Consider the following 27,029-nt stretch of genomic DNA (forward strand, 5'->3'; position numbering starts at 1 on the left):
TCTGGTCCTTCAGTATAGATGCAGTCAGGTCCTGTGTTATCCTAACTGTGGTTCCATGATATCTGAATGTCTTATTAGCAGCTTCTAATATTTTTTCCTTGGTCTGGTAGCTTTTGAATTTGGCTATAACATTCCTGGGCATTGTCAATTGGGAATGAAATGCAGGAGGTGATCTGTAGATTCTATGAATTTCCACTGTTCCCTCATATTTGACAATGTTGGGGCAGTTTTCTTGGACAATTGTCTGTAGGATGATATCCTTGCTTTTTCTTTTGTCATGATCTTCAACAGTCCAATAATTCTTAAATTATCTTTCCTGTATCTATTTTCCAGGTCTACAGTTTTATCCATGAGGTGTTTCATATTTTCCTCAATTGTTTCATTCTTTTGACTTTGTTTTATAAACTCTTGCTGCCTTGTGAAGTCATTTACTTCTAGTTGTTGGATTCAAATTTTTAAAGACTGAATTTCATCCCTGGCTTTTTAATTATCTTTCTCCTTCTGGTCTGATTTTTCTTCATAGGTCATCTTTCATCTTCTTAACCTCATTTTCAAGCTGGTTAATACTGGCTTTGAAGACACTATTTTCTTGTTTTATTTCATGTGCCACTGTTTCCAGATGACTTATTTTGCTTTTTAAATTCTTTTACCAATTGTCTTCAGCCTCTTTTAATTATTTTTGAATTCTGTTTTGAGCAAAAATCTCTTCCCCCGTCCTCAGACCCCGCTATCTTTAAGGCAACCATCTAAGTCCCCTCCCCTCAGTTCTCATATCTACCAATCACTGTCTATGTCTCCCCTGTGCCAATGGTGGCTCTAGGTTAACCCAGGACCGCCCAGAGGTCTATTTCCTTTGCACATGTATGTTGAAGGTCATATTCTCAAATAATTAAATCTTGATCTTTGCTGTAGCCCTTCCTAAATCCTGTTACTCTGAGTAGGGTGGAGATTGTATTTTCCAAGACCTGGTTCTGTCATTCCAAGTATCTCTATTGTATCAATTCTAAAATCAATCATGACTCAAAGAACTTCCTGTTCTATGCTTAAGCATAGGTCAAAGCCCTTTCTGTTGTTTAACAAAAGGTTTCTGTCCTAAAGTAGTCTTAGGTAGGGAGGAGAAGGATCCTCCCATGCCAAGGGGTTTCACATTCCAATAGAGTTCTTACTATCAGTAGGAAATTTTTTCCAGTATGAGATTTCCCAATGGGGAAATTTCCAACATTCATAAGTCTAAGAAATTTTAAGGTTTACGACTATGGATTTCCAGACCTCATTGTGGGCTGGTGCCAGAGCCTGGGACTTAAAGGGGTGAATCCTAGGTGTTATTTTCTTGGTGAATCCTAAATCCAGGGATTCCAAATTTGGCCTATGCCCAGGTTCTGAATCTGGTGCAGTAGGCAAGGGGGTGTGGTGATTGGCCAGCACTCTTTGTGTGCAGTTTTGCTTATTGTTCCCCCCTTATTCCATGAAAATCAACTCTCTCTGCCTACTCCAAGTTGTGTTCAGTGGGAGAGCCCTCTCACTCCATCCCGCTTTGATTTCAATCATTTTGAGGCATCTTCTAAATATCAGATTGGAAGGAAAGATAGAGTGGTTTCAGCTTTTACTGCTACTACACTGCCATCTTGGCTCCACCCCTTAAGCAAATTCCCTTTATGTCTCACTACATCTCTTATTAAAGAAAGAAGTCTGTCCTATTCCTCAGAAATTTTAGAATCTTCCCTATGACTACTCCAAATTCTTTCTATAGATGATCTTGTGTATACATGATTATTTATATGTGAATCCTGGGAGTAGGAACTATTTTTTGCTTTTTCTTTACCTCTCTTTGTATCTTCAGGCCTTAGCATAATGCCTAGCACACATTAATTATGTACTAAATTGGCCATTGTCCTTTGTTCTCCAAGAGGACCAAAATAACATCACAAATGTCAGGTGTCAATGTACACTATGTCCAATTGTGGCTAATCACAGCAATGTGAGCTAAACAAGATTCTACCACAGGTTACATACAAATAGCCCACATAAATATTTAGGATAGAGACATGTCTAAATTTGTACACCTCATGCTTCTTTTGAACTACTGAAATTCTACTTTGTTCATAGAGCACAGTGAATTCTCTGATGAAAGCATACCACACTGGATAGTCTTGTGTCAATGTCTCCCATCTCACAATTGAAATGAAAATTTTTCAGAAAGACCTTTGAAGTATCCTGTATCTCTCCTTTTGACCTCCATGTGAGTGCCTGCTTTGTGTGAGTTTTCTTTTAGGCAAATATACATGTGACACTCAAACAATATGATCAACCCATGGAGTTGCACTCCATGCAGTAGAGTTTGAATGCTTGGCAATTCAGCTTGAGAAATTACATCAGTACTAATTAGTTTAATAAATACTAATTTAACAATTGACTATGGTTTCTAGTTGTTTCACAAATTCAACAATAGCTGGGAGAAATATGAGTGGCCAGTTAATTCCATCTTCTCACTTTGCAAATTAAGATATTGAAGTCCTGACACATGAAGTAACTTGTCCCCAGTCCAAATACCTGGTGAGTAGAAGAACTAGAAGATCCTCTGATTCCTAAACCAGTACATCTCATTATATAATAGTTTTTTTCCCCTGATTAAATTTCCATATACAATATTTAATAATAATTTTCTGACATTTTGTGCTCCATGATCTCTTCCTCCCTTTCTCCCCTGCCCAAGATGGCAATTTTTATGATATAAAAGTTCCATGTATGTTATCACACAATACATATTTCCATGTTTATCATGTGGTAAAAAAAGACATATATCACTTATAGTAGAGAAAAATTCATGGAGGAAATAAAATGAAGAATAGTATGCTTCAACCTGCAATTAGATTCTATCAGTTCCTTTTGTGATAGTGTGATAGTAATTTTTTTTGTCATGAGTCTCTTGGAGTTGTCCTAGATCCTTACTTTGTTGATAATAGTTAAGCTATCCACAGCTGACCATTGTATATTATTCCTGTTACTGTCTACAATGTTCTCTTGGTTTTTCTCATTCCACTTTATATAACTTCATATGTCTAATAAGAGTTATTTGTTGGTTTGTTTGTTTTTTAGTGATCTTGTTCATCATTTGTTATAGCATAGGAGAATTCCATTATGATCATATGCCACACCTCATTCAGCCATCCCTCTCACTTGATCATAATTCAGAAAAATTCTTCAATGTAATTGCATAATAGTCAAAATATTCTATAGCCCCTGTGTAATAAAGAGCTTGGAACTGAGAATCAAGAGACTTGTGTCCATTTTAATTGTGTGGAGCTGGAAGCAATTTATTGAATCACTCAGGGCTTCAATTATCTTATTGGTAAAAATAAATAAAAACTGAATTGGATAATCTCTAAGTATTCTCCTAGATTTTAATCTGGTGCTTTTAACAATAACTTGTGCTGTTTAATTTACCAAACCGAAGGTGTAAGTTTGAGATGACACAATGGGAGAGAAAGCATGCAAAGAATCAATGAGCCCCATATAAATGTAGGAGATTATTCCACTGGGGTAGAGGAAGTTAAATAATATGAGGGAATGGGTGAGGCACAGTAAAACTGATATTATTGGATTATGATTAACATCTGGTTTCAGGGCCTCCACTATTTCCCCTCTTCAAGCTGAATTCCTAAGATATTCAATTTGATTAAATTTAATTCACACTTATTGAACCCCAACACTGCTCAGATTTGTGCAAGGCAAACAAGAAAGGAAGATAATGCATTCCTGCCTTCAAAGCTGACAGTCTTGCTACAGAGGTAAGACACACATAAGTGAAAAACACACAAGGATATCATCCTTCAATGTGTGATCACTTGTCAGAAATTGGTTTATGAGTAAGGAAATAAACGGAAAAGGAGGGACTGGAGTCACCTGAGAAGATACTGTTTCTCTCAGAACTATTCTGAGGCTGTGAACATGGTGACTTTGCCTGTGTAAATTCCAAGTGAAAGACCTGGATTCTGAAGACCAAGTATCTAGTTCTGCTTCTCACATTCAGAAGGCTGTGTATCAATGGGTAAATTCCACTATTTCTCTGGATCTGTTTCTTAACTTTAAAACACCCAATCAAACAAACAAAACACCTGAACTACATGGAGTCTAATAGATCTTCCCTCAGAAGCTTTTCTGTGGTCTATGACTGCCCACCATATTTAAGTGAAGATCTATTGGTCTCATTGTGTAAACATATCCTAACCAACCCCTTTTGGTGCTTGAGTTTTCTTTGATCTCCATGCTCTATTGGTTTTTTCCCTTGATGATTCCTTTCTTCTCTGATGCATTCTGAATTTTTGCTTTTCCTATTTCCTAAATGATTCCATGTGTAGGAGTGACAATAAGGCAGATATTCCTGCTATCGGCCAGTGTCTGCTCAGCTGAGATGCCCTTTAGTGAAGATTAATAGTGTGTGGAAGCACTTGGTTGATGGATAGTGAATATTGAATGACACATCAAACTGCCATTGAGTAGGGACAAAGATGTGAGTGACTTTGCTGGGGAAGAGAAGACTATATATTCTAAAAATGGAATTGGTTATTCAATTTGGCTACGAGGGCTATGTGTTATAAAAGCCTAAACTTCAAAAAATGCAGGTCAAAAAAGCAATAATAAGTTTAGACAGTGTGAGGAAGCCAGTGGGTTAGAGGACAAAACCAATCTAATGCAGTCAGAGGTCAGTTTGGGAATTGTGAGGTCATATACACACAGAAAAAGGAAATAGTAAAAATTCCTTAAAATAGAATTATATTTTTTTTCTTAAGGTTATTTTTTAGAGATTTGTGATAGAACCATAAACATCTATCTTAAAGGGAAATTAGATATTGCCTTGCCCAAACTCTTCCACATTATTGGTGAGTAGATTTGGGCCCAGGGAGAGTTATTGTCTTCTTTGATGTCACATGTGCAAGATAATAGGAATATAGGACTAGAGCTGGAACAGACCAACTAACTTCACTTAACAGATAAAGATACTAAGGCCAATGATGGGTAAGTGATTTGTCCAAGGTCACTCAGGTAGTAAGTTTGAGAAGAGAATGTGAATCCAGTTCTTCTTACTCAAGAGCAAGCTCTCTTTCCCATGCCCTGTGGTGTCCCCTAGAACCCTCTTGGGTTTAGTACCCTGGTTTTCCCTAAGAAAGAATGCACTCCAGTATCTATATTTTTTTCTATAACCAAAAAGTGATGAGATGAGTTATCATGAATAATTACCTCTGAATGAGGTATTATTCCAAATAGGTCTAACACTAAAAGCATGATTAAAAGGTTATTTGGGAAACAAAACAAAGGGGAAAAAAGAAAACCTCTCTCCTATCAAATGTGTTTTTCCTAATTTGTTAATGGCATCACCCTCCTCTCAGTCACTCACCATATACACTTTGTCATTTTTTACATCTTCTTTGCTCCCTCAACCTCCTCCCTCTCTTCCTCATTTTAATTCAGCTGTCAGATCATGTCTAATCTACCTGCACAAATCTCACTCACATTTATGTCATTTCCTTTTGCTACCCTATTTTAGGGTCTCATCCCCTCTCACTTGATCTATTGAAATAGAAGACTAGGCAACTGAATTTTCTTGCTTCGATCTGCGTCCACCACAATAATTACCTTAAAGCATGGCTTGTAACTAATTCATTCCCTTACTAAAAACAATACAAAATTTTAAAAACTTCTGAAGTCCATTCTAGCTCCAGTTCTTTATTTTTATCAACTTGATTTTCCCTGTTAATCCAGAGAGTAGTTATATATTTTTCCAAGCTTTCAATCTTTAATCTGAGTTGCTATGTACACATAATAGTTTCCTAACTAAAATAAACAAAAATAATATATTCTGTTAGCTACTAGAATATTGCTTTTGTTCTCCATCCTTGTTGACAATGCAATTCTCAGTTCCCTGAGGTTCTTACTATGCTATGCTCTTATCTGTTTTGGGGCAGTCATGTATTTTCTATTCCTGTTTATTCAGGTGGGGGGCATTAAATGATAGGGGTTAAATATTTTGCTAAGGACTGTTAAATAAGCTTTAAAAATAGTGGCCCATTTTATCTTCCTTGTTTACCCAGGTACCTTTGTTCTACAAATACTAAATTCTCTCTATAGCTGCATGTGGAAAGGCTTTATTCTGATGATGTCTATCTATAAAGTATCCTAAATTTATGGGTTCTTATATTTTTCTTTTTATTTTCTCTTCATATGGTCAGACCTTTTCACTGTATTGGTTGTTTCTCATGCCCTAACCTTCTGCTAGAATCAGATGTTTTTTCCTTGTCCTTTTCCTCTCAAATTGTGAATTTATTTTACCTAGACACCATTCCCAATGTCATAGTCAGGATATGGTAAACTGTCACTGGTCTCTTGTCAGGAGCTCTAACACAAGAGAATGGCTTAGAGTTGGAAGGTCAGTCTTACTATTTGTTCCTTTATTTTCTCTCCAGATGGCTGGTTCTGGCACTTATTCTACATTTCCTCTATTCCTTTACTTTTATCTTCTGTTTCCCAATTTCTTCACAATTGTCTTATCCTTGTTACTCAGTTTCTATAGGAATCCATTTACACACATCTGTGAAGTCCTAGATGTGAACTAACTGGAACTCTAGGCTTAAGGAATCAAAGAGAGAATGATCTTTCTTTGTTAGGATTTAAGACTGAAATGAGGACCTACAAGCCGGACAACTGCCAGGGGTTAGAGGAAATGAGGGGTGGAATCAGGAGAATCCTAATAATGCCTCTAAAATAAGTAACAATATTATAAAAAAGAAAGAATAAAAGAACACAATGAAACACTGCAATTACAATGATTAAGAAGTTTGGCCCTAGAGATGAGTTAATAAAGGCACTTCCCACCTTTCTTTGCTAAGGTAGGGGTATGTAAATATGTAATGTTGTATATTGTGTCAGAACCAGTTGATATATTGATTGGTGACATGAGATAGCTCCCTTGGAGGGCAAGGGAAACCTACATCCTGGGATGAAGATGATACAAAAACAAATTATATCAAAAATATTAAAACTATAATAAAAATAACCGATACCCCCCAGCCCAAATAAAGAAGGGAACAAAAAGAAACACATTTGCACTTCATTTTCTTCAACTATTAAATGGAAACAGTAATAATGACAGCATCTATTTCACAATTGCTTTAAGTACCTCCAAAAATAATGTATTTAAATTGTTTGTAAACTTTGACAGGCTTATTTTTAAGTTGTCTCAACCTCCCATTCTACCCATATTCCAGACTTTCCCCAACGGGATTGACATTATCAATAAGCCTGTTTTTTATATAAATGAACCTTTTTCTATTATAGTTTTTACAATGATAGGATCAGGCTTAATCTGCCCAGACTTGCCTTGTTGGAGTGTGTCCTAAGACTCAGAAGAGTGAAGATAGCAGTCTATTGGTCTGATCTAAAGGTCCAGGATGAAAATGAGCCTGGTCCTCCAGAGCCTTGAGAGGACAGGTCATGAATATGTCCTTGTTTTGATTATCTCATCAAATGACAAAAGCCTGTTAAGTGTTGGTCCTAAAAAGAGTGATCTCAGTGTCCATTCTGATGATCCATCTCCCTCCCTTATCCAAAAAGAACACACGCGCGCACACACACAGTGGGGAAAACCTGTGGTTGGCAGGCAAAGGTTTCCTCTCACCTTCGCAGTAGGTACAACATATATGTGCCAGTGGCATTCACATTGCCCAGCAGGTCATCCGCAGGGATCAAAGGCAGAGTCAAAAGAGGCAGAGACAGCAACAGTCCCATTCGGATGCCTTTGCAGTTTGGGGTCATTTGCCGTTTCATCTCGATGCAGCTCCCAGTGCACAAATAGACCCAGAGCAGCAGGGATTTCAGTCCTGACTCTTATCCCCCTGTTGCTTTCATTCCTCTTTATGGGCTGCCTGAAATGTGGCCTGTCAGGAAAAGTGGACAAATTGGCTGTTACGAAAGGAAAAAAAAAAAAACCCAACCCAAGTTTGGCTCTGACTGGTGAGGAACCGGATTCATTAACCTCAATAACAAAAATAACGGCTTTGGCGTCTGCCCTGTCCGCATCCCGCCGCCGCCCCGCCCTTTTGTTCCCTTCTCACATTCCGCCTTACCCAATTTCGTTCCTGCCTGGATTGGGGAAAGTAGCTCAAAGATCCCGATTCTCAGCCATGTCTCAACCATATCCCCTTAAAATATCAAAGGAGCCCGTTTGAGCTCAGCTACATTGTATATCAAGAGACTAGGTTCTCAGGTCCTTATTTGAACTTTCTGAGGTTCGCCCTCCGCCAGCTCAAGTTCAGTCATTTTGATGTTTTGCCTTTGAGTTGGGTGTTTAAAGTGCTATGAAATAAACATCAATACAATGCCGTTCTTGTTTCATTTGAACTGTTTAGCCCTTGAGGGCGGACTCCAGCGAATCCAGAGACTCCAGTTTCCCCGATTACTGAACTTTAAAGAAGGACTGAAGTTATGAATTGAGGGACTCCCACTTACAAAAACTGCTTCGAACTTGAAGTAAACAGGCCGAGCTGCTCTTTGGTTGTTCCCGGAGACTTCTCTGTTAAAAGTTTTCCCCATTGAAGTCAGTTTATAACCTGTCTTTATTCTTCCAGAATTACTGGTTGCCATAGATACAGCGGGCTTCTGGAAATGAACTTCATAATTGCTGCATATTGCATATAAACAGCTGGATTCCCTCTTTCAATTTCACTCTGAAACAATGAAGGCCCAAGAAATGGCCTCATATTTGAATCATTGACATGCTAAAGACCATTATACCAGGAGCAAAGCATCACAAAGTGGAGAACTTGGGGAAAAAAATGACAAAGTCAAATTCTCCATGCTCTCTGTATGTGTGTGAGTGTACATATGCACTCCCGTGTGTACTTGAACATATGTGTATCTCTAGATGGGCAAGTATATAGAATCAAAGAATGCTAGAACTGGATGGGGCTTTTTAGAGATTAACTTATCCAACCTTATCCTTTTATACATGAGCCCAGAAAGGTTAGGTAAATTTCCCAAGGTCACACAGGAAAAAAAAAAAGAAAAGAAAAAGTCACATAGCTAGGACTTAGAGAGGCAGGTGTGATGCAATGGGAAATCACAATGCCAATACATTTCTAGTTTTAAAGAACTTGGTGACACTGGATAAGTAATTAAGCCTCTTAGGTTCTCATTTTCCTAATGCAAAAATAGAAGATTGGATTGAATAATCAATTAAAGTCTCTCCCATGTCTTTTAGGACTCTAAGTCCAAACTGATTTAAGCACATATTTATCTCTACATTTATATCTATCTACCTACCTATCTGCTTGTCTATCTGTATCTTCATCTGGCTATTATTGTTCCTAAACTACTACCTCAACAAGCCTTTTCACAGACACCTACATTCTTACAGCTCTTAAAAGTAAAATTCCAAATCCCTCAAAATATGAATATCATAAGGGAAATTGAAATATCTGGTTTTGGACATCATCAGACATTAATAGCACAGAGTAAACTGATCAAATCACAAAATCTGAGTTGTAGGGAACTGAGAGGTCACATAGTATACCATATAGGCCAATCACATTAGCTCCTGTCATCTGAGCTCCTGTCATCTGATCTTGGGTCTGGAGTAGTAGATTAATATATTTATTTATTAATTTATTTAGGGGAATAGTTCCCTGTAATGTAAGGTGTGGGGTGAACATCTTTAGGGCAAGAACATAACATGAGGGAATCTCTGAATGGGATTGGGACCGAAGAACTAGGAGAAAAAAATAATGTAAGGGAAGAGGAGACCCAAAAATATTGGGGAATTTCCAAGTTGACCAATGTTGCCAAAGGGATTGATAAGGTAAAAAATGCTTGTTCATCTCCTTAGCTCCATGGGGTAAATCCCAAATGTTTCCAAGGAAAGATGGCTTATTATTTTTTCACAACTTACATTTTTTGGACAATCTTTTGGTCTCTCTACCTTCCCAGTCCCAGTTACTAAGGGATCTCATGCCTCATTTTTTTTTTTTGCCCAGGGATAGGGTTTTATGATCTCATGTGAATTTCATGACTTTTGTGGATGGGAACCACATAAATTCCTTTCCTCACTTTTTGGATGAAGAAAATAAGGTGTTAAAAGATAGGAACAGGTAGTCCAGGTCTAATGCACTATAAGTTCCCATCACAATGCATAGGAAATAATGATTTTCACTAAAGATCTAAAAGTGAGCAGCCACCTGGAAATCTCTTTACCAAGAATTGTTTCTCTTTCCTATCTGGGGCTCATGCTTTGTAGCATTCTTGTTCAAGTTGTAAAACCACAAAGGAAAAATCTTACCATTTTCCCTTGCTGAACAGCCCTCTTCCCCTGCCCCCATTACAGTTTGATCTTCCACAAGGTGATCCTGCTGTGAATTACAGCGTGTAATTAAGGGAGATAATTTTTTTTATCTTCTTTTTTGGAAATGGACTTTTTTTTTTTTTAACCAGAAACTGGCTATGGGCTTACAGCTGTTGGGGAAGGGTGATACCTCTCTATTCAACAACCCCTCCTGTATTTCCTCTATTCCTTTCCTCCAAACCTTAGCTCAATAAGAAAGAAGCAAAACTCCATCCTGAGTTAAGTTACTTTTGCCTTTTAAAAATACTTCTACTGTTTTCCCCCAACACAGTTTGAAATGTGAGCCAGGGATAAAATCTTGAACTCAAACCCAAGCTCTCATCTTTGGGAGGCATCCAAAAGTCAGAGAAAGAGTTTAGTGTATGGGAGAAGCTTATGCCAAAAACCAAGACATATTTGAGAAAACAGACACTAACTTGGTGCTATATGTATTTGTATCTATCACAGGGACTGTTGTTATTCAACCATTTTTCAGTCATATCCAGTTCTTTCTTATTCCATTTGAGGTTTTCTTGGCAAAGATCCCAGAGTGATTTACCATTTCCTTCTCCAACTCATTTTTGAAGATGAGAAAACTGAGCCCAAAAAAGTAAAGTGACTTTCTAGGGTCATACAACTAGTGTCTGAGGCCAGATTTGAACCCAGGCGATTCTTCCTTGAGCCCAGAACTATACTCACTGAGCCATCTACTACCCACAGAGACAAGTATAGAGTAAAAAAAAAAGATATATAGGGAGAGAGAGACCCAGAGTGCATAGAGTAGTTTTCTACTTAGAGATTCCCCTGAATCTCCAGCCATGATCTCCAGATATTCTAACCTCTCGTTAGTGAGAGTGAAGCAGCATCACTTTCTCTCACTGGGCTAGTTATGCAAACACCTTGGAGAAAATGGATGTATAAAATCAGTATCTCTTTTATTATAAGAGGGAATACAAACTGAGGATCAGAATAAGGGGTCCCTAACTCTACAGGATGTAGCTATTCACCCTACAACTCTCTATGTCCCTAGCAAGAGGGAGCCTTAAGGTCTTCCAATTAACTTACCGGCTCCCTATTTCTATCTAAGCGTTCCTCAAAAGCTGACTAATCTACCTATCTATGAACCTCAGTAGTTGGTTAGATTTAGTTCAAAAGCTATCTCAAAATGCATTATGATTGCTCTCAAACAACTAAGTTAAACCCAGGGGATCTGATCCCTGGGGTAAAATCTCAAAACCCATCTAACAGGATTTTTAGATAAAATCCTTCTGGAAAGCACAGCAGGTATGGTCAAATCATTTTCTAGATGTTCCCTAGTCAAACAGAGAACCTCCAAAGATGATGAAGGAGTTTATCCTTCTCCACAGTCAGGTTGAGATAGTTAAGCTCTGACAAGCTGTCTTTCCACCACTCTTCCAGATAGGAAGAAGAAAAGCCTCCTACAGTAAGTCACTCACTCTAGCAGTTGTCACTTCCAAACTGTTCCTCTTCTGCCTTCTGCCTGCTAAAACCCTTTCCCTAGAGTTCCTAGCCTGTGCATTAAAGACAGCCTTCCATTTCTCTTAAATATTATTCTATCTCTATCCTTTCCCCTTTCCCATTACAAGAGTTAATAGGATCAATCACAGGAACAAATATCTAAGGCCATTAGAAATTTATTGAATTTAGACCCAGACCATGCATTCCTAGAAAAAAATGAGATTAATTTTAGACTTTAGTCCTATAAATGTCACTTGGATCAATATTACAAAAATGGGTTCATTGTTAGTGGAAGTCTACATATGTGAGTGCAAATTGGCATTTGTAGACTTGTAGACTTGACTTCCAGGATATAATTTTTAGTTTCTTACACATTATCTAATTTATCCATTGTCATTCCACAACTGAGATAGGTATATCTCTTCATGTTAATGAGTAACCTAAAGCCATACTTTGAATTACCAACTTTCAAAGCTGTAGAGTATGTCAGAGAATGTATTCTTTAAACATCTCATTTTACAGAAGAAGAACCTGAGGCACAGACAGAAGTAACTTGCTCCTGTTGATATAGGTCATAACTAACAGAAATTGAATTCAAACCCAAATCTGACTCCAAATACAGTAGTCAATGATCATCATTTCATGTAGCCCTCTTTGGGATAGAAGAAAAGAAGAAACAATTTTTGCCACATGCAGTGGAACATAGGAAAGTGAATACATACAACCAATGACAATATGAAATGATAAAAACCTGTGCTTTAGAGTTAGGTATGACCCAAGGAAGAAAATGATTAGAAGTGTATGTGGGTAAATGTGGAAAGACTAATTGGGGAAAGTGAAATTGTGGCATGAAGGATTAATAATATTCAGATTGTAGGAAAGGAGGTGAAATGACATTCTTTGTGAGGGCAGTGATGGTCATAATAGTGCTGATGTGTGCGTGTGTCTATGTGTGTGTGTTGGGATTTGAGAGAGGGGTAGGAAAGGCAATAGTGAGTGCAGGAATAGTAAAGAATACAATAAAGAAGAGTAAAAGACAATGGTGGACTGTTGGGGAATAAATAAGTACAGATCAAATAGGAATACTTGAGTGAGATATATTCAGGATAACAGTTTATTGGCTCTAGGCACAAGGGACAGAATTTTGAAGCAGACTGTTGGTTTAGAAACAAAAACAACTTGAAGCCAGAGGATTTGAGTTTGAATCAGATTTCTAAAACCTTTGTGACCTTGGACAAGTCAATTAACCTCTCTGGGTTTCACCTTTCTCATCATTAAAGAAGAGAAGCTAGACCTCAATGACCTCTAAGTTCCCTTCACACACTATATCTATGATCCTATGACCTGGAAAACATATCTTCAGTTAAGGGAGCCTTCAACATTTTGGTTCAAAGTATTTAGGTTACTAGTATAGTTGTAACCCAAATTCTGATCTGCTAAAGTTGAAACCTTGTTTAATATCCTGGTTTCCTTCTTGGAATGAAGGAAATATATAACCTCATACTTAATCTTTGATAAAAGTGATTTCCTTTTGCCTAAAGAAAAACAAAACAAACTTTTTAAAAAGTTAGAGGAAGGAGAAAGGGGGGAATTCAGGATCTGGTTAGAACCTGATATAGTCATTAAATTCAGCATGGAGTCTCCTGACCCAGGGCTAGAAGGAAATTAGTCTGCAGGATTCAGAAACAAAGCAGAACCAAATAAAGTAAGTGTATAGGGCAAGGATGCATTTGATGACCATATAAAAAAGTGATACCCAAACCTTTTTTGTTTAATTATCTTTGTTAAAAGGGAATATGTTTTTTGTTTTTGTTTTTGTTTTTGTTTTTTGTTTTTTGAGGGCAGGGGATATTTTCAGAAATGATTGCGGCATAAATAAAGAAGATACCAATATGACACTTCTAAAAGAAAGTGTCATTCAGCACCATGGAGAGATATCTCTACTCAAACCTCTAGAAACTAAAGCTATCACTCTTTTGGTTCTAGTGGAAAGGAAGAGTTGGGAGAAAGAGAATTCACCAAATTGACACAAAAACTGGCATGAGAAATGGAGAATGGGTAACTCAATGGAGACCTTGATAGATTTCCAGAAAACCTGGTAGAGTGTTATATGTGCTGGGTGGATGTGTTAAAAAAGAGACAAATATGTGGGCTCCATTTGCAGCTGTTTGCTGATTTTCACATCCCAGAATGTTTTATCTGGAGCCACTTCAGAAGAATGCTGGTAAATACACAGTAGGAGCATGGAACAGGACTTCCTGAGGCATATTTCTTCTCTCTTTTCTCTGTGCCTTACCTTACATAATCCTCACTCAGGGCTGTCATTCCTGCCTGCTGCTGTGCCCTCCAGAACAAAATCAGCCGGCTCGGTGACATTTTAATAATAATACTTTGTACTTATACAGCACCTGTCATCCAATGATCTCAAAGTACTTCCCCAGAGATTAACTCATTAATCCTCACAAGGTTAAGTGACTCCCCCAAGGTCAGGGAGACAGAGAGTGTCAGAAGCAGACAAGGGAACTAAACACTGCCTCTCTCCCCTTGACAGAGAGGGCTAATACTCCAGAACATTCAGAACTGCCAGAGTCCCCATATACTCTCTGAGCCATCCATTCAATATTCTATGGTGGTTAAGAATTCTACTGTATGTCTAGTATCATCTACATTACATCCGCTTTCATTGAAGTATATGTTTATCTTTTGCTATTTTAGTTTGAAATATTGTTGGAGAGATATTATTAGATAGTGGAATAAGATCCCTTTTCTAGAGAGAAGTAGATTTGAGTACCACCTCAGACATTTATTATATATGTGATTTTACCCCTCAGAGCACCATTTCCCTACTCTGTAAAAACGGGCATCTATAACATCTTGTACTGAATAGGGGTGCAGTGAGGAAAACTCTTTCCAATCCTAAAAGCATCATATAATTGAGATTAGTTATTACTGTTAAGTTTTGTGTTGGACATTTTGGGTTACTAAAGAGGAAACCAAGCCCCTTGTCCCTTTTCTATAGAAGGAAGAAGTTGGCAGCAATGTGAGGTCTTCAGAAAATTTTGGTTAGTTGAGTGTACCTCACCAGTCCTGGAAAAGAGATGGAGTATTTCCCTTCTTCTTCAACACCCCACCACTCCACTCCATATACACGTCCCAGAAAGGAAAATAATATTTGTAAAAGTCAAATGTGAATGAAAAAAATTTGAAAGACAGGTAATAATATCTTATATTTGCTTAGCAATTACCATTTTAAAATATCTCCTATATGTTATTTTATTTACTTCTTAGAAGAACCTTATGGTAGGTACTATTGTTCCCATCATACAAAGAAACTGAAACATGAGTAGGTAATTGCCACACATATATAAAAGGTAATGGAACCGAGATTCAAACCTAATATCTACCTTTGGATTCTTAAGCATGGCATTCCATATCTCTGATCCTCAGTTTCTCTATTTATAAAATAAGAATGTTGGACCAAATTGACTATAAGTTTCTAAGTTCTCTTTTAGTTCTAAATCTATATACCTGTTTTCAAGCTCAGTTCTCCTCCCATTATAACACAGATACCTCTCTACCTCAGAGGCAAGCCCCTGGAAAGGAGTCTTCTCCTTTGGTATCCTTTACAGGATATGGTAGCTCTCAGTCCATGACAGGCAGGAAACACTGACTTATTGAATTGAATTGAATTGCTTTTAATGTACATCAATTCAATCTTGTCCATTACCCTTCTCCTATGGAAATGTTAAAATGCCAGTCTTTTTTTGTTCTTTTTGTATTTCAGTAAATGTATCCATATTTTCATAACTGTTGATATATTAGATTGGTCAACATAGGTCACATTTTAGCAGTGATCTTATAACACCTATCTATACATTAACTTTCTAATTAGTGACTAATGGAAGATATCTCCCTGTGATAGGCTGGTGGCAGAGATATCCAAGGAACAAGTAAGATTTTACAGTACCTCTTAGACATTACTTTGCAGGAGTGACTCCTATGAATTTTCTATCTATCCCTCTTCAATACCAAGTGTTCTATTCTCTAAACTTACTCCACCTTGACTGGAGCCAAAGCATATGCACCAGAATGTACAATTGCCTCATTTACAAGGAGTTCTCCCAAGGAACTCATAGATTGGAACCTTCTCAGCCACCCCCAGGCACAGAGACCCAGGATAATGGCATGGCAATGTACCTCCCACTGGCTTTTATTGTATGCTAATGTAATGGAGCCATCAGTAGGGATGCTGTCTGTGCAGTTAGAGAGGATTTCTTTTTGTCTAGTTGGAGCATTCTGTCCAGATGCCAAAAGGGTGCATTTTTGGTAGGGGAGCAGAGTGGGAGTGGAAGGAAAGGGAGGAGTTATTAAGGCATTATAAGGAAAAAACAAATGTGAGAGATCATGAATTCATACAATTATCGAACAATGACATTGAAAAATTCTCCCAAGAACATCAATTAAAACTCCTATTTGAGAAGGAATACCTTTCATAATATCCTTGAGAAGTGGTCATTCATCCTTAATTCAGAGATCTTTCATTGTGAGGAAATCACTACCTCATAGAGAACCTCCTTTACTTTTTGATGACTCTTATTATTAGGAATTTTTACTTATATTTGTTCTAAAATCTGCCTTTCTAAACCTTTCATCATCTTGCTAGTGATTCTATAATGAACAAGCAAAGGAAAGAAAGGAAGAGGAAAGAAATTAAGAAAATCCCATTACCCTGATAAAATATAAACTTAAGCTAGGCACAAGGTAATATGTGATTAAAGGAAAAACAATGCACAGGCAATTATTTTTAGACTTGTAACAGCAAAACTTGTGCCCATTTGATATCCAAAGTATTCTGATTAAGCTCACATATATACCTTAACTTCATTTACCCTTTGACAAAGTTTAACATATACTGTTTTATTTTCTTTTTGGGTAAGAAATAAAACCTTAATATTATTCAGAATCTCATAATATTAACTTTGAAATAGTTATAGTGGGGGTGGGAAATGGGTCTGGAAATTAAATGTTCTGAGTTTGAGTCCTGGTTCTGGCATTTATTAACAGTGTGACTTTGGGGAAGTAATTTAATCTATATTAGATTCAAATTCTTCATTTGTACACTGAAAAATATTACTTGTACTAACTACTTAACATGGTGCAGAGTCCTCAAAAGCCAGCTATTCTAACCCATACCTAAACAAATATCCATTATACAGTCCTGCAAATATATAGTAATTTAGACTTTGCTTGAAGCTCTACAATGAAGATATACTCACTAACTCCCAAGACAACCTATTCCCCTTTGGAACTGCTCAATTTGTTATGAACTTTTTCTTCGGGATACTTTCTAGCTTATTGGTATTTGCCAAAATGTCGGCCCCAAAAGACAGTATTCTTAATTTAGTCTATTGAAAGGTAAAGATAGCAGCCCTATCACCTTCCTATTACAGTTGTTCCTAATATTGTCAAAGAGAATAATATCTAATGATGATGCTGATGATGACAATGATCATATTTATAATTTATACAATGCTTTAAGATTTTCAAAGTTCTTTACATATATTATTACCTCATTTGGTCCTTACAAAAAAAACTCTAAAGTAGACAGATACTATTATTAGTTCTGTTTTATAGTTGAGGAAAGTAAGGCTGAGTTCAGTGACTTGACCAGAACCACAAGACCATTATGTGAGAGAGGATTACAATTCAATTCTTCCTAAAGCCATCTTTAGGCGTCAATCACTGTGCCACCTAGAACCTTAACTTTAACCTTTTTGCCTTCCAAAACATATCATTACCTGATTTTCATACAAATATACATCTACCAATATTTCCCCATCCTGTATTTGTGAAGGTGATATTTTGAACACACATATAAAACTTGACATTTATGCCTTTTAAGTTTCTTCTTGTTAAGGTCATCTCAATATCCTAGACCATGAAGATGTCTTTCAGTCCTGACTCTGACATCAATACATCAGCTATCTCTCCCAGATTTGTTTCATTTGATAAGTATATCATCTATGCCTTTATTCAACCTATTGATAAAAATATTAAATAGCAGAGAACAAGCTGGAGATATTTAGGACATTACAACTAGAAATCTTCCAAGTTGAAACTGAATTAAGTCCCTTCTGCATCTATGAAGTAAAACATTCCTGAATCAACTATTATTATCTTACCTCCATCTCCCCAACTTGTTTCCGAGAAAAGCATGAGAACACTTGTCAAAAGCTTTGTTAATAACTATGTGAACTGTATCTACAGAGTTACTGAGATCTGCCAATCTAGTACCTGTTAAAAAAAAAAAAAGGAATGAGACTCACCATGACCTCTTATTGAGGCTAGCTTTTTGACCCCTATTCCAATTTCTAGATATTCATTAACTATCTTTTCAGAATTATATTCTAGATATTTTCCAAGGACAAAAATCAAGAGCTCCCTGGCCTATAGTTTATCAGCTTAACTTTCTTCTCTTTTTTTGAAAATCAAGACAATATTTGCTCTTTTACAATTCCACATCATCTCTTCCACTGTTCATAGACTTTCAGAGATCAATGACAGAGTCTCTGCAATGACATCTAACAGTTCTTTCAGTACCCTGCAATGTAGTTCATCTGGGTCTAGTGACGAAGCAGATAGATGTTCTCCCATTATCTTTTACTTATCTTTGATTTCAATTCCCTATTAACTATTTTCATTCTTTTCTTTCCAGTACAATAATCATTTTCACTGGCAAAGAAAATAGAAGCAAAATGAATTAAATAGTTCCATTTCCTTTCTGTCCTCCATTATTATCATTTTATCCACCCCAAGCAATAGTTTGGCCCACCTCTGATCCTCCTATTTTTCCTAAAATAACTTTGTCCAAAAGTCCTTTTTTGTCGCTCAATACATTCCTTACTAGTTTGAGCTCATTCTCAGCTGGTACACATTTCAAATAGTTCATATATGAGGCTTCTCATTCCGTGCTTTCTTCTTCATCTTCTGTTATCTGCCCTTGCTTCCATATTCTGCATATGTCATTTTATATTTTAAATTAATTGATGAGCTCCTTTGACATCCATTTAAGGTAAGAGTCAAAATAAAGTACCTACACTCTCATTGGATAATTTTAAAAATAAATTTTGATAAATCTTTATATTCTTTCATCTCTTATCTTAATTACAGTTTTATTTTTAAGTGCTATAAAAATGAACTGAATTATTGGCTCCCCTAAGCTGTCTCTAAACTTTTTCCTTCTGCTTACCTCTTCCCTTTTTTGGACTTTTATGAAACTATATTCTCATACTCTTCTACCATCTTCCTATGAATGATTATTCAACCTATCAACTGTTTGCTAGCTAAAGATTTTTTCTAATCTCTTTTGGTATTCTTGTTGTGGCAATTGATTGACATTAGTTAGATATCTTTAGAAAACTCTGATACTTTATGTCAATGCCTATTCTTTCATCCATTTTTAATTTCTTGTCATCACCAGCTTGTTAAAATAAGTCAGGTTAGAATTGCCTTAATTGTCTTTTTATTCTCTTTATCTATAACTTGGTATTGATTTTGATGTTTTACTTAAGAATTCCATATTCTGACTATTTAGAGACACATGATTTAGAAATGACTTCTGAAGAAATTATTCATGTTATTTGTTTTACTTCTGTGTAATCTACATGCCCTTGATTTCTCTCATTTCCTATTTCTGAACCATGTTTTTCAGATGTTTTAAAATCATCCTTTCACATTGCTAAAAATGTATTAAAGTCACTAGGTATATGCAGTGTATTGGATGAATGTGGGAGTATATTTGAGTGCTTAATAGAATTTCTCTATATCTATGTTCTCTATAGAAGACATTGGTATGTGAGTTGTAAATATTTTCATGTTTTGATACAAATGTATATCATGAACCCTTAAGGATGAGATGACCACATAATACAGGAAACTATGCTTTGGGGAGCATACAAAACTACCCTTACCTGCTCCTTTATTTGTATCTTCAAGCTGAATCTTTGAAGTATTTCTCTATTTATCTGAACAGTACTTTTGTCTTCTGCCTTAATTTATAGCAAGGGTCTTAACCTTTTTCTGTCATGGACTCCTTTGTCATTCTGATGAAACTAATAGTTCTTTCATGAAAATAACTTCATTTTAAAAGATAAAATACATACATTTCAAAGGAAACCAATATTTATAAATATAAGTGAGTTTTTTTCCTATCTGAGATCACAGAATGAAGGGTAAAATCCATAATTCATAATGATGTTTTCAAAAAGCATCCAATTCAGCATTTTCAATAGCATGTCTCTTTATTGGTTACTGGTTAAAGAATTAACCAACTGGTAAGGTAATGTTTTTGTGGTTGTTCAGTTATTTCAGTCATATCTGATTATTCATTCCCCCATTTCAAATTTTCTTAGCAAAGATACAGGAATGATTTGTCATTTTCTTCTCCAGATCATTTTACAGAAAAGAAAATAAGGCATAAAAGGTTAAGTGCCTTGCTTAGGGTCATAAAGCTAATAAGTATCCAAGGCCAAATATGAACTCAGACCTTCCTGATTCCAAGCTAGGCACTCTATTCACTACACCACCTAGTTGCCCCACCAAGTTTATGTTTAGAGATTGTAAAAAACAAAACAAAAAAAAAACATGTGATTCTTATCTTCTCCTATCCCATCACTCTCCTAATGTTGCTGTAGAAATTATGGGGTTGGTGACACATATAGAACTGAGAGCCATTTAAAAAAAATTATTTTGATTCATGGCCAATGAATTAATTACCAAATGGTTATCTTGTAGGTGAAGATCCTCCCATCTATAGCTGGTTGTAAAAAAAATAAAAGTTTATTTGGATGTATTAAAGACCTTCAAGCATGTTAGGACCTGCTACCACTAGCACTCTTCTGACAGCATTTTAGCATCCAGGATCACTCAAAAGTTATGAAGAATCAGACTACCTCTTCTTGGATAGCGTTCCCCTGCACCACCTTAGGTGGTTTATGAAAGAAAAGAATAGGTGCTCAATAAATACCTAAATTCATAAAAAATTAATAACTCTTTGGGAGGTATGCATTTCTCAAGACTTTGGAGACCTCTCTATACTCTCTCTTTTGATCATGTCAACTCCCATGATTTCCATTATTTTCTCTCTTCATGGGACTCTAAATTATATACCTAGCTCACATCTTTCACTTTTCTATTGAACTCCATCTTAATATTACCAACTGCATTCTGGTTATTCACAGATCCCAATATACTTTTCAAAATCAACCTATCCAAATAGCACTCATCTTTCCTTACATTCTCATCATATGTTCTATATCTATCAAGTTTGCCAACATCCTTCCAGTCACTCAACTCAGAGAAAATCTTTCAAATAATACTCTCATTAAAGTCTTTTATCATTCTCATTTTAAAATTGAGGAAATTGAGGCAAAGAAATGTAAAGCGATTTACCCAGAGTCAGATAACCAGTGTCTGAGGTTCAATTAAACTCAGCCTCCTGACTCCATGCCCACTACTCTATCCATAGAACTTTGAAACTATTCTGGGAATTAGCAGGGTGGGGGAGAGTGTCCATTCCTACATACAAATATATCCTTCTCACTGATATGTTTTTTTCTTTTTTGGTGAATATGCACAGTTTCATCTATCCTCCTAAAAGGGCCTTGTCTTATACTAGAGTTTTCTTCCAGCATCCCACAAGGTCAAAGAGAACTACTCTAAGAAACAAAAATGTGAAAATTGCTATAGATGGGAAAAATGAGGGGGAGAATACTGCTTGAGCATGAGAGTTCCCTCTTGTAATTTTTTTTCTTTTAACAGCAAATAAGGTTTATATATTGCACAAAGGAGACTGTCACATTAAAATAAGTCTTTTTACAGTATTTTCCCATTTAAGCTAGGCTCAAGCAGCACACTGTATTGGGCCTGGAAAGTCTGACTCACTAGTTTTTCAATTTAGTTTGTTAATAGCCTGCCTTTCATAAAAACATCCAGCACAATCACACCGATACTAAATCAATAGGATGATGCAGCAATGCCTCACAGAAACGATATTTTTGAAATAAATATATACCATTCAGTCAGGTCCATTTGACATGAAATTTATATACTCAATAAGAAAGCATAATTAATGGTCCTGAACTATATTTTCCTTCACCTATTTCACATTTCAAGAAGCACAGGATTTCTTTGGGGAAAAAAGGAAGAAGTCAAGAAAGAAATTAATAAAGAAAGAAATCACTAAGGAAATCAGGGAAAATATTTAAAGAAAGAAGAGAGGAAAGAAGAAGAGAAAGAAATAAGGGATAAAGGAAATAAAGGGAAAGAATACAGAATGAAGGAAAGAGGAGAAAAAGTAAGAAAGGAAAAAAGGCTAAAAGAATGAAAGGAAAGAGATTTTCTATTCTGAAATTGAATTCTGTATTTCAGACAACTCTGGCTAATTGGTTCCCTGCACAACCCCTTTCCCCTGCCCCAGATCTCATTATCTCAGAGTTTCAGAGCCTTGTCAGGCTAGTATATTTCAGGAAGCCAGGTGGCCAAATTCACATAATAAAATACTGATAGTTAACATAACCACCTTTTGCTCACTCAATAAACATGTATTTATTGAGCATCTACTATATGCTGAGCACTGTGCTAGGCCCTAGGGAATAAACTGAAGGGAAAAAAAGGAAGGGTGTCTGCCCTCCTCAGCTTACAGAAACATTGGAAAGGAAATGTCACAAGCCAATTAAAAAATAAAATCCCAGAATTTCAGAGTTGGAAGGGACCACTAACATATACCTAAATAAGAATCTTCTCCTTATTATACTCAACAGATGTGCATCCACTTGGCTTAAAGACCTTCAACAAGGAGGAATTCATTAAAATTAAGCATCTGATTGTCTGGTTCAGACTAAAGTAATATCAGAGTTCAGAAACAAGAGACATCTATATCAGTGTGGATCTGTACTGGTCAAAAATGACTGTCATAGGTGAGAAAGAACATGAACTCAGTCATCGGATAAGATTTAGAGCTAAAATGGACCTTGGAGATTGATTAATCCAGTCCTCTCATTTTTATAGATGAAGAACCCAAGGCTCAGAAATGTTAAATGTTTTAACTAGCTTCATACAGATAGCGAGTAGCAAGATCATTTTACCTTGGAGGCTGAATAAGACCAGGACAGTAAAAAAGGAAATGAAAAAAACCTACTACATGAACAATGAACAAAACATCCTAGAAATAGGAAGGAGATAGATATCTACTCGTGGGGTCAGAGGAACCCTGAGAACTGTTGAATTGGCTCTCACTCAAGCTATGATGCTAGTTACACAATGTATTCATTCTCTAAGAGAGAATTGAAATTTTAAAGAACTTTGATTTTAACTGTATCTTTGCAAGGATTAAGGAGGGATGGAATAAATTAGTGTGCAATTCCTACTATGTGCTAAGTGCCCTGCTAAGTGCTATATAAATATTGCCTCCTTTAATGTGGGCAAGAAAGAGAATGAGTTCAAGCAGAAGAAACAATCTGACTAAATGTCCAAAAGGGAAATAGGGAATGAGAATATCGTACACTGTAGACCCCAAGGAGATTATTTGACTGGAGCAAGGTGTGTATAAGATTCTTAAATCTATTCCAGGCTCAAAGTCTGTCTTTGTTATATTTCCATTTTATATCTTTCCCTCAGACTTATGCACAATTTGAACCCACAAAATGTTCCTCTCAGACTTATTTGAGTATTTTTCCTGTTACTGGGTTGGTATATTTGTAGGATTCTTCAAACACTCTTATTTAACCTTTTTTCACCAAACTACTTTTTGTTATCTAGATAGTATTTGGGGAACATAAACATACTTAGTCTGCTCCTGGAAGTTGGATCAAAGTTATGATAATTTTTTATCTATTTTTCCAACTTTCAGCCCCTAGCCAATGATAGTATTCTGACAAAGCACTTCAAAGTTTAGTCTCTCTTTGTTTTCTTTGGAGATGTTCTCCTCCACACCTCCATCTCTTTCTCCCAAATACATTTTCATTAGACACGCATGCACTTGCAAAAAAGATGTGTAGTGTTTAAAACTAAGAAATAAATTTTTCTGAAGAGAGAGATTTTAGGCTTCCAAGAGAAAGCCCTAAACAAAGAAAAGGGATGTAATATTTCTGCTTTGGTTTTTGTAGTTGATAGGGCTTTGAAAAACACAGCTTCTGTCTTCAAATTCCTTTAACTTTTCTACCCAAGTAGTCATGCTCCTATAATTCTGGTTATTTTCTTAATGACAAATATTTCTACTCAAACTTCTATTGTCCCAGCTTTGAAAGACTTCTCTATTTCCTTGATTTTCTGAACATCTTCTTTGTGCCTTTTAGATTCTCTAGGGCTTACTGAAGCAACTTTTTCAAAAGTCCCCCAGAAGAATGTCCTATTATTCTTCAACCTATGACATTATTTCCTTTTCAGATCCCTTAAAAAGAGTCTATTTTGAACCTCATGAAGAGGTTAATGTATATAAATGCTTAATATCTCATTAAGCTTCTCATTTTCTTTTACTAGGTTTCTGAAAGATCAACCCAAATTACATCTTTACCTATGCTACCCCCATTTGTTTAAAGGTCCAATGCTATATTCCACAACCTCCCAGAGTGAAGGGCTTACACTGGTGTTCCCTACATATATCTGCCCTATGGTATGGAGCCCTCTGTTCTATCTCACTTCATGGTAGTTCAGCTCTACTATCTCATTTCTATGTAGCCAATTATCCTCCTTTGTATCCAGGTACAAAAAAAGTCTTTGATTACATTTTGGTGGGAGTACAAGTGGGAGGGGGAGAATCAAACTAAATGAAAGAAGTATAAAGGAGCCTACATGGTGTGAGTTGTGATTTCAAAGATCTCTGGAAACCTTGAACCAAACTCAGCCTGAGAGTTCAATTTTACATGGAAAGAAAAACTAAAATTTTATAGTTTTAAAAGTAAAGTAATCTCCTTGTGACAGACTTGTAAGTTCCAAGAATTATTATACTCATTTTGTAGATGGAAAACAGACACAAAGGAGAGGTAAACTGATTTGGCTAGAGGCACACATGATAACTATCATGGCGGGAAGTGAAGTCATATCTTTTGTGTACAAGATTGGAATTTTTTCTACATTTTGTCTCTGATGAGAAAAAACAAAAAAAAAATAAGTAAATGTATTTGATAATAAAGGTAGTCCTGGGCTTGTTAAAACTCAAACTATACTGACAACATGGACGAAAAATGATAGAGTAAGAATCCAGGAATCCCTTCTCTTCTGTCCATCTTCCCAAAATTCTGCTTGGTTGCTTCAAATTGTGAAATAATTGAGTTAGGGAAAGAGGAGTTGTACTGCATTAGCAAATTATTCAAGAGCAGAAGCACTTTCTTTGCCCCTTTGAAAGACTTCCATCTTCCCAGTGTCACAATCAGAAAGACAACTAAGCTAGATATTCCTGGTGTCCAGTGCTGGAATGCACTTTTTCAGGAAAAGATATGCTCTAAAATGTTGTTAGTTGGAGTTGAAGAAGCATTGTCAATACCACAGATAAGCTATATTATGGACTAAATGGACTTTTGTAGATTGTCCTGAGACTCTAACCATGATTTGGAATAGTGATTCCGAAGAAAAATGTACTTCATTTTTGAAACAAACTACATAGAAACAAAATTTCGGAACAAGAAACCATTAGTCAGACCATGCTGTGTGTCAGTCTGGGCCTGTGTACCCCTTCCAATGTCCAGAGCCATGGAATTGTAGCACTCAAAGGATTTCATAATTCATTACTCTTATAGCTGTCATTTACATAGCATTTTAAAAATATTTATTTTTCACAGTCATTTTTTCTTCTAAATTTTCTCCATCTCTCCAGCCTCTACCCTACCCATTGAGTGTGCTAGCATTTACACACAGTTATTTAAAAAGGGCGATCATTCCTGAGAAACTTGCCTCAGATGATGGAATTCACAATTTGATATTTGTTTAGATTTGGACTCCAATCTTGCTTTCTAGTATCTACCCTATCTCCCTTCCCTTCCCTCATCTAGTGTGGAATAAGCAATGCTGATGGCTTTTGGCCAGCACACCTTAGTTGGATCAATACACTCTGCTGAGCTTTCATTCAGTTTCTTTTCCCAAAAGAGGCAGGTTGGGTAGCCTACCTAATAAAGTCTAAACACCTTACCCTAGCAATCAAGGATCGTCCCAATCAGTCTCCAAGCTATTTATTGGGCCTTATTTCTCACCAGTCTTCCTCCTTACAGACTGTATGCTACAGCAAAATAATACTCATTGATGTACCCTGTTCTCATTTTGCCCTCTTTTTCCTCTGTTTTTGCTAACAATGTCTCTGGTACCTTGAAAAATTCTCTCTCCCTCTACCAGTTCCTTCCTTTGAAAGCCTTCTTTTGTCACAGTCCAACTCAGGTTGCATGCCCTATGAAATTTTACCCTGATCTTCCAAGCAGGAAGTGATTTCTCCTTGTTCAGATCTTTCAAGCCCCTCTGACTGACCTTTCCTTTGCACTTAATCATATCCTAAATTGTATTATGATTGCTTCTATACATGTCCTGGAGGGCAGGAACAATGTCACACCTCATCTTTGACTGAGCACAGTGTCTTAGAAATGTCTGTGGAGGTGAATCGCATTTAACTGAATGGAATCAAATTTAAGAAGTGAGGTACTATGGAAAGTAGACTGGACTTAGAGGCATGGGACCTGCATTCAAATGAAGTCTTTAGATTAGTACCAAATTATTAGCTATGTGACAATGTGCAAGTAATTTCACCTCTCTGGGCCTCAATTTCTTCATGTGGGAATGAGGACTAGATGACCTCTAAGGTTTCTTCCAGGTCTAGAACTTTGATCCTGTGATTCTACGAATTGAATGTAATTTCTATCAGAATTAATAAGTAGGAGAGATTACCTTGGGCTGGGGTTGTCACCAGTAGATTTTTATAGAACCAGCTACCTGGAATGGAATTTGTAGATAAAAGACCTATAAAGTCCTTGGGTTTTAATTCTGAGATTAAGTTTAAGTAGAATGAAATGAAGTTTTTCATCACTGAATGTCTGTCTGACTGACTGGCATGTCAAGGTGACTGACCAGTCACAGTGACTGATGCAGCACATGCTGGGAGACATGTAACAGGCAGAAGCATGGCACAGTACCATATCCAAGG

Source organism: Monodelphis domestica, chromosome 3, assembly GCF_027887165.1.
Source record: "Monodelphis domestica isolate mMonDom1 chromosome 3, mMonDom1.pri, whole genome shotgun sequence".
Lineage (NCBI taxonomy): Eukaryota > Metazoa > Chordata > Mammalia > Didelphimorphia > Didelphidae > Monodelphis > Monodelphis domestica.